At 36.2% G+C, this 17,817-nt stretch overlaps 2 long non-coding RNA genes across 2 annotated transcripts in view; one reads left to right on the top strand and one right to left on the bottom strand.

The window, feature by feature from the left end:
• The window catches only part of LOC106944875 (uncharacterized), a 51,294-nt gene that overhangs the window by 13,406 nt on the left and 20,071 nt on the right, over nt 1-17,817 (bottom strand). The gene's annotated exons all lie outside the window — the stretch shown is intronic.
• LOC106944876 (uncharacterized) lies at nt 5,247-5,670 on the top strand. Its single transcript, XR_001424433.1, has 2 exons — nt 5,247-5,425; nt 5,501-5,670. It is a non-coding gene; the product is annotated as an uncharacterized LOC106944876 (long non-coding RNA).

A 17,817-nucleotide genomic window follows, 5' to 3' on the forward strand; every position in this document is an offset into this window, starting at 1 on the left:
ACTATAAAAACATGAAAACAAAAAGAGAGGGTGTAAAAAGAAACATGGAAAATGTACAGAATTACACTAACTGGTTAATGTAGCTTTGAGACACAATATTACCCAAAATGCTTATTTTTGTTAGCTACCAATTGTGTATAACAAACAAACATGTTGAATTGATGGTGTTTTTAACTGCTAACTTTGCTAACGTCCTGTAGCAGCCGGTACATTGACGTAAATGTCGATGTTCGTCTCGGATCCAATAGGTTGACTTCACAACAAACACATTCAGATTTGTTGTATAAAGCCCCAATAAATGAAGTACAATGAGCAGTTAGCAGCAGTTAGCATTTGGAAAATTAAATATAAACATCGCAGAATTATCCATGAAACACTGTATGATTACATTTCTCTAATATATATGTTAAAATATTATATTTGTAAAGAAAACACAGAGTTGATCCTAATACATACTACCGTTACCAACGGTAACAGAAAAAGGGGGGCGGAACTGTCAGTTACCGGTTACTATGGTAACCACCAACTGCCAAAAGCAGCATACCGGAGCTTGATACGCCAATAAATGTCTGACGAAACAACTTCTTGAGTAAACAAAATAAAAATTCAAAGAATAAACAAACACATTTTGACTATAATATTGCTAAAATAAAACCCTGTTACACCAGCATTCATTTTACAAAGCGGAAAATTATTTCCATTTAGTAAATATAAATATCAAAAATAAGTTTTTTTTACTGTTAGCGTTGCAGCTAGCCGGCTGTGCTGAAGTGCTATCAGTAGTATAGTGCATAAACAGAAACAATAGGTTGCCATCTGACAAATAAAGGATTAAAATGCTAAACAAAATAAGATGAGAACTTAAAACGTGCTATATTTTTGTAGTAATAATTTAAACGTCTACTTTTCTAACTTCCTGTAGCTGTATTTCTGCTAAGGTGCTTATGCTATATTGTGCATTAACTAAACACAAAAAAGGTTCTTCCATATAGAAAAGAAAATCATTAAGATGTTTGTGAACACCAAACAACTTACAAAGGAACTGTTGAAGGAATTTAATGCTAAATTTCATGAGCAAAAAAAATAGCAAAACACATGCACAATAAGTGGTTGTGTAGCACATGATCTACAAAGATTGCCAGTGCAATTGATTGCACGTGTAAAAGTGGTGCAAACCGCCCACTTCTTAAAGAGACAGAGGCCAAGACATCAAACTGCTACCTCAAGTTTCTTTTATGTTTTATTTTTGCAGTATTTTCAGATGACTGGGGCCATACATAGAAAAAACGTACAATTAAAATTACAAGAATAAGCTCATAATAATTTGAGAAGTCGTACCAGAATAAAGGAAAAATATGAAAATAATGAAATGCAATGATGGGTGAGAAAGCATTTCACATGCTTAAAGACTCTACTTCTGGATTTTGTTCCCGTCACCACGACAGGGCAAAGAGATTCAACTAGTTTATGGAAATATTTTCAACATGAAACATTTCACAATCGAAAGCTGCATTAACCAGGAGTTTTTCAATGAAATATTGACATGAATCAGGTCAGGTTGATCCTTTGTTGACATGACTAGACTTTCATATTGTGGACAAATGTAGCTTTTAGGCTTAGAAAAGGAGTGGGCTGTGCTATTTGGCAAAACTACAAAATCCATTTTATTTTTTAGCTGGTGTACGTTAATTGAGTAAAATCACTCTGAACACCCACAACAAAGTGGATGTTTTCATTCATCTAGTGGTTCAATACAACATCAAATAAACTGTCTTTTATCTTAAAGAAAGTTTTTTTTAGGTTTTAACACCTACAGCTGGTAGATCATCCTTATTTAGAGTAATGCAGAGATCATGATAATACATTAAGGAACTACCTCTTGAGATTTTTTAAATTTATTTTACTTCCTAAATATGTTGGATTTTAAATACTCTAAAGATTTAAATCATTCAATTTTATCTTCCAGTAGCAAATAAAGATTAAAGGTGACCTATTATGCTTCCCTGAACAGATTAAGGCAGGTCTGTGGTCTATACAAAACATTTTTTTACACAAAATCATTCTTAGATCATGAGATTTTAGTCTGATCAGTTCAGAATGAGCTGCTTTAGGGCTTCTGTCACTTTAAATCCTAATAAGCTGCTGTTGGCCCTCCAATGCCCCCCAACTCTATGTTTATACTCACACATAAAAATGGCTGCAAACAGATGTACAATCATACAAAAGTACATCTTCGAAAAGCAGAAGTGGAGCCTCCTGCACAACCAAAAACAATGCAGCATGTGGTTTCTAGAAGGCAGAAGCTGCAGTGGTGGGGATTTATCACATTGTTTATCATTAATCGTGATGAATGTCTTATAAGAATTTTTGATGACTATTTTCTCCACTAATGCTTCAAAACGAAGAAACAATAAAATTGAAAATACAGTCACAGTATGCAGCTTAGTGATACAAATCACACTTCCTTACGCAACTGTAATTCAACAGAAGCAAATTACAAATTGGAATTTTTTTAAAAGGGCATTATTTGTGTGTGTGGGGTGGTAATTGCTGTGTCGCACAGTCACGGTTATACAGTTACCTAAAAAAGAAGTGAATAGTTTTTATCACAATTGTACCATAAAATATTATGATAAAACCTCAACTCCATATCGCCCACCCTTAGTAAGTCAACCACTAAACACTTGTCTTTTCCAGCAGCCATTGTACATACAGAGGTAAAACCAACTAACCAAATGTGTTAGAGCTCCACTGGGGTTGCTAGGTAACAGGCGGAGCTCTGCTGAGGTTGCTAGGTAATGGCCGGCACTTGGCTGGGATTGCTAGTTTTGAAACGGCTCACTTTTCAGACACCAAAAACCATTAAATTATCTCCAAACAGTGGCTAGGTGTTTTTTTTTAAGTACTTAGGAAGCATTTAGGAGTAGTAGAAACCCAAACAGAAGTACTAAAATGTGCAAAATGTGATTTTTTTTTTGTAATATCTGATTATCTGAAAAAGGTCTTTCTACATGTCTGACCTCATCATTATATTATATTATGAGAGTCTGATGTACTGTAATCTGATTGAGTGACTGAACAACCTATATCATCTTCAAGTGTCACTCGGCAAAGGTCACGGCTCAAAGCTAATTCCTAAGTATTGATAACCTGCATCCTTTGTGCAGTTTGGCTCATTTGCATCAGTTGTCCTTCAGTTCATTTCAGTGTTGTGTTCACTGAGGAAGAGGGAGAATGGCCACTGCCTCACCTCCGATGGTATAGTGGAAAGCTCATTCTGAACCTTTTGGCTTGACAAAGCAAGAAATGTTCTGGCTAAGAATGGGCCCACAGAGGCTAACACGTCACAGAAAGGAGAACCAGTGTGTGCACAGGGAATGCAATAAGGCTGCACTGCAGTGTATGCATTTTTGTTATTTCTGACCATTTGATAAATGTGCCTACCCTTTCCCTTGGCACAGTAATCAAGAATCAGTTAAAATATTCCAGCTCTGGAAGGGGATACTTCCTTAAGAAGCTGAAAGTTGTGGATGATTCCCAGAGAAGTTCACAAATATTTTTTACAATTCACTGTGTGAAGTAAAGTCTACAATTTTTAAACGACTAGTTCAAGTCTCTAATAAGAATGTAAGAAAGACAAAGATATGTGAGACTTGAGTCCCAAACTACAACTGTGAGTTACATCTTAAGTCTTTACAGCACGAGTGTAGGTCAGGTTTCAAGTAATTTAGGGAATAATCCAAGTAAAATCTCAAGTTTGAAAGGGACAAATCCATTTCAAGTATCAGGTCCTTGAGGATAAATCCAAGTGAAGCCTCCTGTCTTTTAGCACTAATTATTACCTAATTAAACTATTATGCCTCCTTGAACAGGTTAGGATAGTTCTATGGGCGATACAAAACATGTTCATTACATTTTGTGCTTGTGTTGCTAGGTAACACTCGTCTTTTCCAGCTTCCATTGTAAACCAGCTGCCCAAACGTCGAGGAACTCTGAGTTACTAGGTAACGGGCTGGGCTTGGCTGATTTATGACGTTACATTCTTGTGGTTCTTGAAATTGATCATCTTCCAGACACCAACAATTTTACCTTAATGCCTAAAAATGATGAGGTATTTGTTTTTTAAGTGCTTGGGCTGTTTTTAGAAATAAAAGAGACCCAAATGGAAGTTCAAAAACGCTCAAAATGTGAACGAGTCATCCAGCTCAAGAAGAAGCTAAACTAAACAAAGAGCCATAAAAATCATGATTTTTAGATAAAGTATTAATCCATTTAGAAAGATTAATTTAATTTATCTTAGGGATATACAAGCAAATCCCATTTTCAACAGGTATGTCAAAAACTTGTTTTCCATAAAACTAAAAATTTTATGTTACCTGTTTCAAGAAATCTAAAATTGTTCTAAGAAATTATGTTATACTTTCTCTTATTTGTATCTTGTCTGGGATATTATTTCTGAAAGCAAAACCCTAAGAAATACAAGCAGACCAATCATGTTGGAGCTCCTCTTGTTGCTAGGCAACGGGTTGAATTCATTGAGGTTGCTAGGCTACCTTTCGATTTGTGACGTTACATTCTGAAGGTTTTTGTAATGTCTCATTTTTCTGATACTAAAAATCATTAACATTGTCAAAAAACAGCTGGGTGTTTTTTCTAAGCGCTTGGACTGTTTTTAGAAACAGTAGAAACCCAAATGGATGTAGAAAAATGTGCAAAATGTGATTTTTAAAAACAAAAAATGTATGCATCAGCACTTATTCCTGCTTGTTCGGCCCATTGTGGTAAGTTATGTTTTTTTTTCAGCTACTTTTCTAAATCTCTGCTTCTCCAGGGTTTTAGCAAGGAAACATTTGTTGCCATTTTATTTCCTCTCCTCTGCGGCCATTTTCTCTGTTTTTCAATAGAAATCTACACAGCTTAAGTCGTTATTTTCATAGCATTTCTGAAAATGTTTCCCATCTGGGCAGCAAAGACAGCAACAGGTCAGCCTGCACTTGACTTACTCCCAACTTTCATTAATGGCCAGTGGATCTGGTAAACTGGGGGGGAAAGCGTTCACCCTGCAGACATGATTTTTTTGAAAATAGCGCGAGTAAAAATGTGGGACATTACTGCAATTTGTAGGAAGAGTAGAAAAGAATAAAAAGCTGTACTGTCCCACATAAACGCACCTGGATTCTTTACTCTTAGCACCAGAAAGAAGATAAATGTTTATCCAGATTTATGTCTGTGTTAAGCAGGAAAAATTAAAGGAGGAGGATGGTTCATGTTCCCTTATGACAAGATGTCTTCTGAAGAAAGTGTATGTAAGGCAACCAGACATGCTGTCAACATTAGGACTGCTGGCCGTCTTTGGTCCTTTTTATTCTGCGCACACAAAGGAGTGATTGGATGGTGATTTTACAACAATCATCACTCGAGCTGAGTAAGTCAAAGAGCAATTAAATTGCTATTCTGCTGCAGTTGCACATTTCCTTGACACTCGTTTTCCACTACCCAGACTCATTCAATATATTCTGCCTGAGGAAAGGGATGAAACCCTTGAAAAAAAGAGATGAAACTAGAAGACGACTAGCAGAGTCCAAAACTCGATTATGATCAATGGAGAAGTCTAGTGTGGAGATTTAGACATTTGGGGCATTACTTTCAATAAAAGTTGAACAAATCAAAGATGTCCATTTCATTTGAGTATGGACTTAGTGAAGATGCTCCCTAGGGCACACCACACCAAAGCAATGCAAAAAACACAAAGAAATTGAAAGCAACTCAGGGTGTTTCTCCCCACCTCACAGTCTGGTATACTCAGTTTGGTTGGGAACCAGAATTGCAACATTTGTTGAATTTTCAGCTGCTGCGGTTCAACATTCTGCACTGTCAAACAACCCAAAGCTTTGAAAAACCTGTTCCCCTCCTCACCTGTGGGGGCGCTGCACCAAGAACTACTGAAGAAAACAACATGAAAACCTCTGAAGAAGACAATGACCGCATCTTCCTTCTTCACAAAATGTAAACAAAAACTTTAGTTGTTGTAGGATTTATCTTTTGTCTTTGGTAAAGGACCAAGAGCCATTTCTCCTGCTAGTGCTAAACTATCACGTTTGTTTTGGTTGCGTTTACCCAGAATGCCCAGCGGTGTAGTCCACTTCCTGCTTTTGAAGCTGTCTCTGGTCCGCTTGGCGTTCACGTATGCATTCAAACTGCACCAGAGTTCACTTCAACCGAACAGAGACCAAGGTTTTTGGGTGGACGAAGGTTCACTTTTTTGTCCTAAAATGGCAGCTATGACCCAAAATGGTCAACTTCCTATTGTGTTTGTGGCATTTTGTTTGCTGCATCTCTACAAGAACTGTGAAAAACAAACCAGAAGAAGTAGCTGCACTGTTGACTAAAAACAAGCACCAAGATCTTAAACCGCCTTTTGTTGCCAGAATTGGCAGCTGTTTTTGCATTACTTTGGTGTGGAGTGCTTTAGATTGAGTCCTAATGTATTCAGTTCAGATAGATTAGAACATTGTTTCTTTCTTCTTCTTGGACAAAAATAACGTGGGCAATATGGGAAAAAAAGAAGAATTTGTATTTCTGAATTGTAATGGTTGAAAAATGCTAAATAAAAAACTTGTAGGGATGATTTTTGCAGCAATCCTTTCAGTTACAATCCCAGAATGAGTGTAATTAATAAAACTCAGCTTCATCACAGAACTTTACCTTGAAATGCAGTCTGCATCTACACTTAAGGTTTGCCTTTTTCTTGTCAGAATAGTGATATATCTGCTTTCTTTCTGCCATCAGTGGCTCTTTTTAATCCTCTTCAGTCATTTTGTTGTGTACCCTTTCAGAAATATTCTTTTTTTTTTTTAATAACCACATTCTGGAGGGTATCTTTTTAACTCCACGCTTATAATGAAATGAATACATTTTCGAAAATAACCTTCCCAGGCTGTGCATCATTATGATGAACTGTGCTAACACAGCAGGCGAAATATCACCACCGAATTGCCCTTGAGAATTAGCTTTTCTGTAATATATCCCAAAATGAAAAAAAAGAGAGAAAACATGTAACACAAGCTTTTCCTCCTGAGTATCTGTACCCTAGAGTCAGGGAAGCATCTGGTGGAGAAGTTAAATCCATCCAGAAGCCATACTGTCAGTTCAGGTCCCGGCGGGTTGTGAGGAAACCAGTGACAGACGTTCAAACCTTTAAAACACCTGGGTTCTTCCTGGCCTTAATCACAAATTCACCACTGCAACATCCGTTTCTTTTCTTTAAGAAGAAAAGATGTGGGAGGGGGTGACCCACTGAGATAAAAACAGCACGGTCTTCTGTTTTGTGATGTTAGTTAATACGGCTGCAGAAAGATCTCCCATGCGCAAAAGTATTTGAATTGCAAAAAGATTTTAATCTGCAATGCTTATAATGAGACAAAGTTGGGTCAGGGATGTTTTCTTTAAGTTTTACTGATAATCATAGATTCAGACGTTGGATATACTTAAACCAGGTGTCATAAGGTGAGGTTGGTGGTGGTGAGATTGAACGCTGACGACCCAGGTAAAGATGAAGAATTTAATGATGAATGTTGCTTAAAACAGTGCAGTCAGGCAGCACGGCAGGAACAATAGCACACAGCTAATAACCGGTAGCAACTGACAACTAGGTGACTGAATTTGGGAGCTAAGGCTAACCAGGACTTTAAACAGTGCGACTGGAGAGCTTGGCGGAAGACGTACAACAAACGACAAGGATCTGACAGGGAACACAGGTGGGACTAAATACACTGGGAGGGTAATCACAGGAACGAGACACAGCTGGGATCAATAAACAGGGAAGACGCAGAAACAGAGACTCCCAGGACAGAAACTGAACACAGACAATCCTTAAAATAAATACACAGAAACACGGATCATGACACCAGCCCTGTTTAGTCCGTTTGTCTGGAAAGTCTGCTCCAGAAGCAGGAAGTGGTCTACAGACCAGGGCATTCTGGGTAAATAGAACCAAAAAAAAAAAACAAAAACAAACAACAAAAAAAAACGCGAGAGTTGCTGGCAGGAGAAACTACTTGTGGTCTTTTACCAACGGCAAAACAGAAAATCTGATGCTACTCCAGTTTTGTTTAAATTTCGTGAAACAGGAAGTTGTCCTCACTAGCTGCATTTCCATTACAAATGTGCGCAAAACTTTAATATTCCACTAATGTTGAAAAAACAATTTCGCAATTGCAGTGTTTCCATTAAATAAGAAACACAATTAAAATCATACATGAATAAATAAGTTATTAAAAACATGCAGCATCATCCTCCTCCTACCACTTCCTGTCGTCTTATTCATAATTTCCGCCAGTAGTAACATCCGGTTGTTGGTCACATGATTCCGGTGATGCAAAAGAAGTTTTTCCATTGCAGTTTTGCAAAATATTGTCAAAAAGCCACCTCATCCTGGTGCATAAACTTATCAAAGAAACAAGTTTCTTCTAAATTGGTGTGTTGCCATTAAGTGAATTTATTTTCATATTTCTAAAAATAAAACAAAATCTGACCAAGCATTTTGTCTAGTCTGTAGAGCAAATATCTTATAAGACAAAACTAACTTGAGAGTAATTTTTAAGCAAGACGTACCAGCTTGTTTTAAGTAAATATTTCCTAATACTGACGAAAAAGTACTAGTTCCACTGGCAAATTATGTGACTTATACCTAGTACTTTTTAATCAATGTTAAAGGAATTATTGACTTAGAACAAGTTCCCTTTTCTTCCAGAAAAGTTAGTTGGAATATAGTTTTGACTTTTTTCAAGTATAAGATGTTTGAATTATAATAGACCAAAAATACTTGGTAAAATTTTACATTTTTGAAGTGCAGTCAGTGAAAGACACTACTTCACCTTCAACTTTTAACTAAGATTTTGTGTTTTTGCAGTGTAGTTTGATTTTTTGGGGATTTTTTATTTTTCTGATTTTTTCTGGAGATGTTTGTGCAAATGCAAAAAAGGATTTTCTCCTAAAAAAATTCTCTCTTCAGTCAGAGGCTTCTTTGAAATCACTGTATTACAGACTGCTACAGCATCTACAACAAAATACAAGCTACAAAAACTTTAAGTACTTCTGAATTTAAATTCAGCTGATTTTCCTAAAAGTAAGCAAGTGATTTCTAATAAGTCTCCAGGTGTCAGAATGACCCCTTTTCTGATGCTGCACAGCCGGCTACCATAGGGAGCGATGCACCTTACCAGACATCCACGGTTGTCTGCAGCGTTGTCAAAGCAGCCGCTACTTGAGAGCGGTTCTGCTCGATACGTCATGATTTGATTTGTAGCAGCAGAGCAAGTTTCAAAGGAGAAATATGGGGAGAGAAAAGACGGCTGGCAGCCCTGAAGTGGAGAAATGTGAAACCTCCTTCATAATAGGGGAGGAAAGATCGACAGTTACTATGTCACCACTTGTCAGAAAGAGGAGTGGAGGTGCACTGCAGAGCGTGAGTTGTTCTCAAAGTAGTTTTACATGCTACCTTCTGCTAACTGTCAGAGCAAGACTTGGAGCAGGAAGGAGTTTAATAAAAGATGGAGCCTGTTGGGCACAGAAACTTACACAGAGGGAGAAAACAGCTGCAGCAGGCCACAGTTAACCGTCTCATTCTGAGCTGAAAGTGGACCAAGCTTTATTCCACCAGCTTTTGTCACAACGAAAAGAAAAAAAAATCCACAAGCATCTTCTGTACCCAATTAGGGAGCAAAGCTAATTAACTTTGCGGCAATGCTCTAGAAAGTAAGAGGATGGTGGTAAACAGGCTGTTGCCTGCGTATATTCAAACCCCATCAGCCAAAACAACAGAGATAATAAGGCAGGAATTACTGGACTTAATAAATCCGAGTTAATAACAGTGTGGCTCCATGTTTATGGGCCCTAACTGAGCAAAATAAACCTTAAAAGGTGATGGAGAAGCAGTGGGAAATCCAACCCTTCACACTTAGATTTTACTCACAATTTTCAAAGAAACTGACGGTCTGCACTGCAAAAACAAAACCTTACCAAGTGGTTTTGTCTTATTTCTAAGGAAAATATCTTAATACTCTTGAAATAAGACAAAAGTAAACGTTTCCAGCAAGAAATAGGAGCTTGTTTTAAGTCAATAACCCCTTAAAACTGAAAGTAAAATAATCTGCCAGTGCAACATGCTGTAAATTAAAATGACTGAACAGTTTTTCTAACAAGAACACAGAACAACTTGATCCTGATCTTTTTGCACCCACAAAAACACGATTTGTCCAACTTCCATATGTGGTACTAAATCAGAAAAGTATCCGATAATTTTAAAAAATGTGTCATTAAGATAAATAATTAGTCATAATTCTGCACTAGAAGAAATCAGATGCAGTAAATCTGGATGTAAAATATTGGTTACGACAGAAACTGCTAGTCAGGCCTGCAATCTGGGTGTAGTAAACCTTAACATTCAGAGTCAAATAAAGACAGTTACAAAGTCGGCCTTCTATTGCCTGTAGAATGTTTCCAGGATTAAACAACTAATGTCCCAATGTTTATCTAGTTTTTAATTACTGTAATAGTGTCTTCACAGGTCTGAATTTAGTTACTGGTAAGGAATGTTGGACTTTTTGTTGAATATTGAAATGACAGAAAAGTAAAAACTGAACTGCTTATAATTTTTTATTTTCTAATGGTTTAAGAGTTTATCGTCTTGGGGAATTGTTTTGCATTTATCAAAATTAACTAAAACTTTCACTGGATTGAGAAAAAAATTAAGAGCCCTTTGCACTGAACCCCAATGAAAACCTCATGGTTATTCCACCAAATATTGATTTATGAACTCTGAGTTCAGAAATAATTAATATTGTAGTTTCTAAATGAATATAAACTTGTTTTCTTTGCTTTATTTGAGGTCTGAACGCGCTGCTTCTTTTTCGTTATTTTGACTATTTCTCTGTTTCTGCAAATAAATGTTAAATTTTTACTTGGAATTTCAGAGACATGTCAGTAGTTCATAGAATAAAAGAACAATGTTCATTTTACTCAAGCATATACCTATAAAGAGTAAAATCAGAGAAACTGATCATTTTAAGTGGTCTCAATTTCCTCCAGAGCTGTATGTCACAGTCAATCTTAAATTCAAAATTTTTAGGGTAAAAAAAGAAGAAAATTTACAAATAATTTCTTAAGTTATAGCTAAGTGAAATGTTTTAATTCGGTTTTGTTTTGCATTACATTTCAGTGCAGTGAAATAGTAGATATTTGGTGTTTGAGAAAATATTCAGACCCATATTTTAGTGTTTGCAAACCTTCCATAAAACCCCTCATTCAGATGAGCAAATGTCATCTTATGCAGAGACAGATGGATTAGAGGTTTTCTTCAGATTTCTTGTATCCGGTGGATTTTTCTCCTCTTTTTTTAGGGCTCAAGCTGCTTCCATTTCGGTGTCACGCTGTAGTCATTAATCAGTGATTATGGTGATGAGGGCAAAGTTGCCATGGAAGGAAGGAAGCAGGAAAAAAAGGAAGATATTTTCAGTGGTTGGATTTAAGGACATCTTCAGTGAAATGCTTTGGGCTATTACAGTTAGCGAAGATGCTACATTGGGTTTTATACTTTAATTAAATGCTAATGCACTTCTGGAAGACGTGGATTCATGAAAACAAGGTCTCTCGTCTTGCAAATAACAGCAAATCAGATTCACAGAAAATAAATGCAACATCACCGAACAGAAGCGCCACATGGTTGATGTCAAATCAGCTGGAACATTTACTGCAGCGAAACGCAACAACGGCTGCAACAAAGAGGGGAAACAAAGGGTTGGCGAGTAGAGGGGGTGAAAATGGGCTTTTATTTTTATTTATAATAGCCTTCTACATCATATGCTGCATGCAGCTTGACTACGCATTCAACAGCGTCCCACAAAAAGAAGTTACATAATCAAAAATCAGTGGTTGGATAATTCAAAATAAAATGCTATATGGGTCAGTTAATGTAGAGGAAACAATGAACAGTTTTCTATTCATGAAGTGACGAGCAAATCCGAGCACATGAAGGATACATAAAGGAAAAAACACTGGAGCCATTTAAGGGAGAGAAAGATAAAGAGGTTTCAAATCAAAGCCTGCGGTTTTTCTGCAAAGAGTTAGCATGTTTTCCCAGTTAATGTCAGAGTTTTCCTTGGTACTCTGGCTACGATGGCCCAGAAGGGCTCAACTAAATTCAAAAGCCAAGACAAGGCTATGACAAAAATTACATTAAAATGGATGTTATGCTAAAATGTAACTTCTGCTAAAATGCCAGCTTTGTTAAAATGGAAGTTGTGCTAAAATTGGGATTTATGCTAAAGCTAAGGTTATCCTAAAACGAGGCTCATGATAAAACAGAAGTTATGCTAAAATGTAATGCCAAAATGGCAGCTATGTAAAAATGGCAGTAATGCTAAAACAGAATTTCTGGAAAAGCAAAAGTTAAGCCAAAAAAAAAAAAAAAGCTATGCCATGGCAGAATTTATGCTAAAATGGGATTTATTCTAAGACGTAATTTATTGTAAAACCAAAGTTATGCTAGAAGGAAATGTATTTAATGTACTTGTATTTAACTTATTTATAATGCTTGTCCCATTGATCCAAATGGTTCTTAACCTTTTTTGAGGTACCGAACCCCCCAGTTTCATATGCGCATTCACCGAAACCTTCCCCCACCCCGACACAGAAAATAATTTGCGGTATTCTGATTTATTAATGTAATTATATCAGTTGTATTACCTCCCCACGCCACTAGAGGCAGTGCCAACCCCGAAAAGATGTGACTAAGGAGAAGATTTAGACCATAGAATTTGGTAAAAACGGTGAGTTTTACTGAAGTAATTAAAGATACAAGTTCAAATCCATGCTGAGAGTGGAGCTCCTTCAATCAGTGCTCCTCCGCAGCTCTGATTGGCTCAGCAATGTAACGTGATCCTCTACAGCAGCTCTGATTGGCTCAGCAATGTAACGTGATCCTCTGGAGCAAGGGATGGCAAAGCGGGGCGTCATCACGACATTACACAGAACCCCTGGGGTTCGATCGAACCCAGGTTAAGAACCACTGATCTAAGATATCATTTGCAAGAGAGATTTCCTATTCACACGCTTTATGCTCAAGTTTATGATAGTTATGCTAAAATTGAAGTTATACCAAAACAGTTTTCTATTTGCAATTTCAAGCCCCCAACATAAGAAATTCATGTCATTAATAATCTGCAAAGTTCCGTTTGAACAAAATCTGTGATGTAAAACTCACTTTTGATGGTTTTCTAATTCTTGTAGATGCACTTTTTAGACTAATATGGATCCTTTTAGTTAAATTTTGTTTGTGAAATCTGTCAGAGCTCTTAATCCTCACCCCTTCCAGTTCTGACTGAGCAGTAGGCCAATGCCTCTCCCTCCATCCGTACTTGGCAATCCTTCGAGGCTATATGGGATAAAGAACATAATCCATGCAGTGTGTCCCAGCTTCTGTTTCCATTTGGACATTTCCTTCGCGTTTGGACACCTCTGCAGAGGACGATCCTGATCAGACGAACAGCCTTTTCAATCTCACCAAGAAGCTATTTGCGCCGGGACAGGATCTAATAAACGTCTGGTTTTAGTTTTCTTCTCTTTATTAAAGTAAATGCCAGCTTGCAAAGTATTAACCTAATAACTCCTCCAACTTTCTAAACAGGTTTTAAGTGAAAACAAAGCGGAAACGGCGGGCTTAGCCACAGCGTTTTAAAACTCTGCAGAGGATTTCATTAACCGGATCCAGAGTGGATTAGTTTGGAGTAGATGGTTCTCTTCTCCGATATGCCTCAGCAGTTAAAGCCACATAAATTATTCAACATTTAACAATAACTGAAACCTGGACAAGGCCATATATTAGATGTTCTCTAGTTTATAACAGCTAACAGGCTAGCTGATCCAAATGGGATTCCTCAAAGGGGTCAGAGGTCGCTAGAAGATGTTATGTTTACTTAGATACATATTTTAAACTGAACATTGGTAAAACTCATTTGACTTATAAAAGCGTTTGCGGAATAGCATGTAATTGTGTTTCCATTCTTTGTAATGTTGTAAATTTACCAAAATAAATTTGATGAATCTGAATCTGAGCAGATATTTGAAGCATTTTTTATTTATTGGGATATTTTAATTTTTTTCATAATTTCAGTCATTTATAGTGACTTAATTATTTTATATCTTTTGACTCACACTTAAAGGCGAAAAATACATCGGCTTAGAACCGTTGTAGATGGAAAAAAAGAGCAGATGTTCGCCAAAAAAAATCTAATTTTGAGATTAATTTCTGAGTTTTTAGAAAAAACTTGTCAAATTTCTCATTTTCAAAGTTGAAAATTAGCTAGAAAAACATAGAAATTGAGAATCTCAAAATCACAAATTCAAGGAAATTTCTGAGTTTGAAAAATCAAAGATTTGCTCAGATTTTGAGATTAGTTTCTGAAATTTTCCAGAAAAACTTTGCAAGTTTCTGAGTTTGAAAAGTCAAAAAAATAGCTACTACAAAACCGAGAAATTTTGAGATTAATCTTGGAAAAGTTTTGACTTTCAAACGATTGCAATTTTCAAATTTTGAAACTCAGAAATTTTCTGGGGTTTTTTCTAGATAATTTCTGAGATTAATATCAAGATTCTTGAGTGTTTTTCTCACAAAAGTAAAATTTCTGAAACTCAGAAATTTCCTTGTTTTTCCTAGAAAATTTCTGATAATGTCAAAATTTCAGAGTTTTTTGGCTGGAATTTATCTTTTTCTACCTACAGTCAGCATAACACGTCACCAATTTGTAGATTTTATATCGAGAAAACTTTCAGGTTCCTCAAATAGTAGCAGCTCAAAAACCAGCTGCTGTTTTCAGCATCACTGCAAAGTAGCCTTTCCAGGCATCTCTTTTTGGCTTCTGTTGTTTACGTTTCCTCCATAAGCTGACGTCTGAGCAACAATGACGTGCATTGCAGGAATGTATATAGGGGAAAAAAGCTTTTTTCTCAGAATAGCATTTCTGCCATCTGAAGTTTGCGAAAGATCACAAGGACAAACTAGAGAGCTGTTGGAAAAATCTGCACGGATGAGAGCAAAACGGGAGATTGTGGTTGAAATTAGCAGCGATATGTTACGAGGTGGAAAGAAGATAAAACCCCGCATTCGAGCTCAAGAACCTTCCCATCTGTGAAACACCACCTCATGTTGTTTACATGAGTATTTGGGTGAGAATTATGGCATTATATTTTTATCCTATTGTGAATCACGGAGGCCAGGACAGCGTATACGACCGGCTATCTCTCGAGGCAAATGTCAGAATATCCATCTGGGGAATAAATGTTGAGGTGGAAGAAAAACAAACACATGAATAAATAATATTTCTGTTTATCAGACACAAATATTTCATGTTTTAAGCTATTTTTTTTAGATGAGTGAATGAGGGACAACAGATCTGCCAAAACATCTCAAATTCCCTTCAAGAAAGTCAAATCTAATTTCTAAAAGATCGTAAACATGCAAACACTAATGCTTGAAAATAAGATTTTTATGTAATAAATTGAAATCAATCTCTTTCTGTTAACACACTTAAATCGAAAATACTCATGTATCTGCAGATTAAAAAATCTTTTCATTTAACCAAAAAGTTTGTATCTGAGGTGAAACTAGAGACTTCTTTTGAAAAAACAAAGAAACATAAAAGGAATGTATTTTCACACATTTTTGTATTTGCATTTGGATTTCTATGGCTTCTAAAAACAACCCACACACACAAAAAAAAAAACAAGCAAAAAAAAACAACAGCTAGATGTTTTTTCGTAATTACTTTAATATTTTTTGATATCTGGAAAATAAGCCGATTTAAAAAAAAACTCCGGAAAGTAACGTCCCAAATCAGCAAGCACTGCACCGTTACCTAGCAACCCCAGCAGAGTTCCACCGTTACCTAGCAACCCCACCGCAGCTGTTCGAGGAAGTCACGTTTAAACCAAAACATTTTAATTGTGCACTATGGACGTTGACAATAGCGTTGGGGACGTCTGTGATGCTGCTACATGTTTAGCATTTGAGACGCTAATTTAGGCTTTAACTGCTTTGCTGCTAGGCTAATGCCTTTTTAGCATAACTTGAACACAACAATCATCTTTCCCAGCATCCAATCAGATCAATTTTTGAAGCAAAATTAACCCCCAGTGGGACAAGATATGTTGCTTTCTCATTCATCACTGTTTACGGATGTCACTTGTGCATCAGATTTACAGGCGTACCAGAAACACGCAAATAAAAAGGTTCCTGCTAGATTTGTAAATTAATTGAATGCTTCAAAGTCCTGGCCCTACTAAAAAACTTTAGGAATATTGAGGTGTTTTCTGGACCTTCGTGTGTCAATTACAAACCTACCTAGACATCGCCGTCTATCTAACCTGGCAACGACTTTTTACCACTAAGACGCTGCTGAGGCCACCATTAGTCACGACCAATCAAATCACCTCTCATGCTTCCCTTGAAAGGCATGCTTTTGGAACACTGTAAAAAATGCTTAATTTTACCAAGAGTTTTTGTCTGGTCTCTAGTACATTTATCTTGGAGCACTTGAGAAAAGACAAGTCATTTTTCAAATCATTTTTCAGCAAGACATAGGAGTTTTTAGATCAATTATTCCCTAATGTTAATGTAAAAGTACAAGTTTCACTGGCAGATTATTTCTCTTAAAATAAGACCTTTCCTCTGAAATAATCTGCCTGTGAAACTAGAAGTTTTCCACCAATATTCACAAATAACAGTCTAATATCTCACTTAGTCTTCTGATCAGATATATAGATATTTATGTTTAAGAACTGGACCAAACTGGTAATATTTCAGGAAGAAAGAACAGTGAACATTTCACAATTTTTGCTGCCATTTTTTCCACATTTCATGTAGGGCTAAAGCAATTAATTGACTTAAACATGATTAATCAATTATTGAAATGATCAGACTAATTTAGCAATCGATAAATCGTTAACTGGAGAATACAGATGCCAAAAAGAGACCATTTTGCTGGAAGAACAACATACTCACAGAAGTAATTGAGCCAAAACTCTGCAAGAAAACATGTATATTTTGTACTTAAGCTGAAAAACCTTGTTTGCCTGTAAATATGTTCTACCTAAAGCTCCTCCAATGACAGTGTTTTGCTTGACCTGGTTCAAATTGTGTAAAACAAATATTATGCACCATTTTCTGTCCATTTGTAAATCCAAACAAACAAACCAGTAAACAGTATTTATATATGTGAATATGGAGTGGGAGTAATTAAGTTGTCTTCTTCCCACGCCTTTTTGAGCTGAATGTATTCTTGATGTCTAAATACATTATTATATAAAACATGAATTGGATGACTCAGGCTTTGTCTTATCCTTTCTGTATATTTTCTCTGTTACTTTTTTTTACATATTGAGATGTAATATTTTTTCTTTTATGTGGCTCAAAATAAAGCAATAAGTAAAACAATTGTGTTTCTTAGCTGCAGATGTTTTTTTTGCAAGAAATGATCAATTGTAGCTAAAGGACTGGAGGTTTTTTCTTACTCAAAAAAGTATTTGACTAATTTTACTTGTTTGCATTTGTAATATTGTGTAAAATAGGCTCGAGTCCTTAAATGAGAAATCTGCAGAATGAGCCAATTTCTTTTTCTAAATAATCGATTAATTGTCAGAACAATCGATTAATCAGAACATTCAATTAATCATTAGAACAAGCGATTAATCGTCAGAATAAATTGATAATTTCACTACAAATTTCTTTTCTCCAAGCTTCTGAGTCACGTTGACGTCAGTTAC

The sequence above is a fragment of the Poecilia latipinna genome, unplaced genomic scaffold (assembly GCF_001443285.1).
Source record: "Poecilia latipinna isolate Pla-1442-1.1 unplaced genomic scaffold, P_latipinna-1.0 Scaffold116, whole genome shotgun sequence".
In the NCBI taxonomy this organism is placed as follows: domain Eukaryota; kingdom Metazoa; phylum Chordata; class Actinopteri; order Cyprinodontiformes; family Poeciliidae; genus Poecilia; species Poecilia latipinna.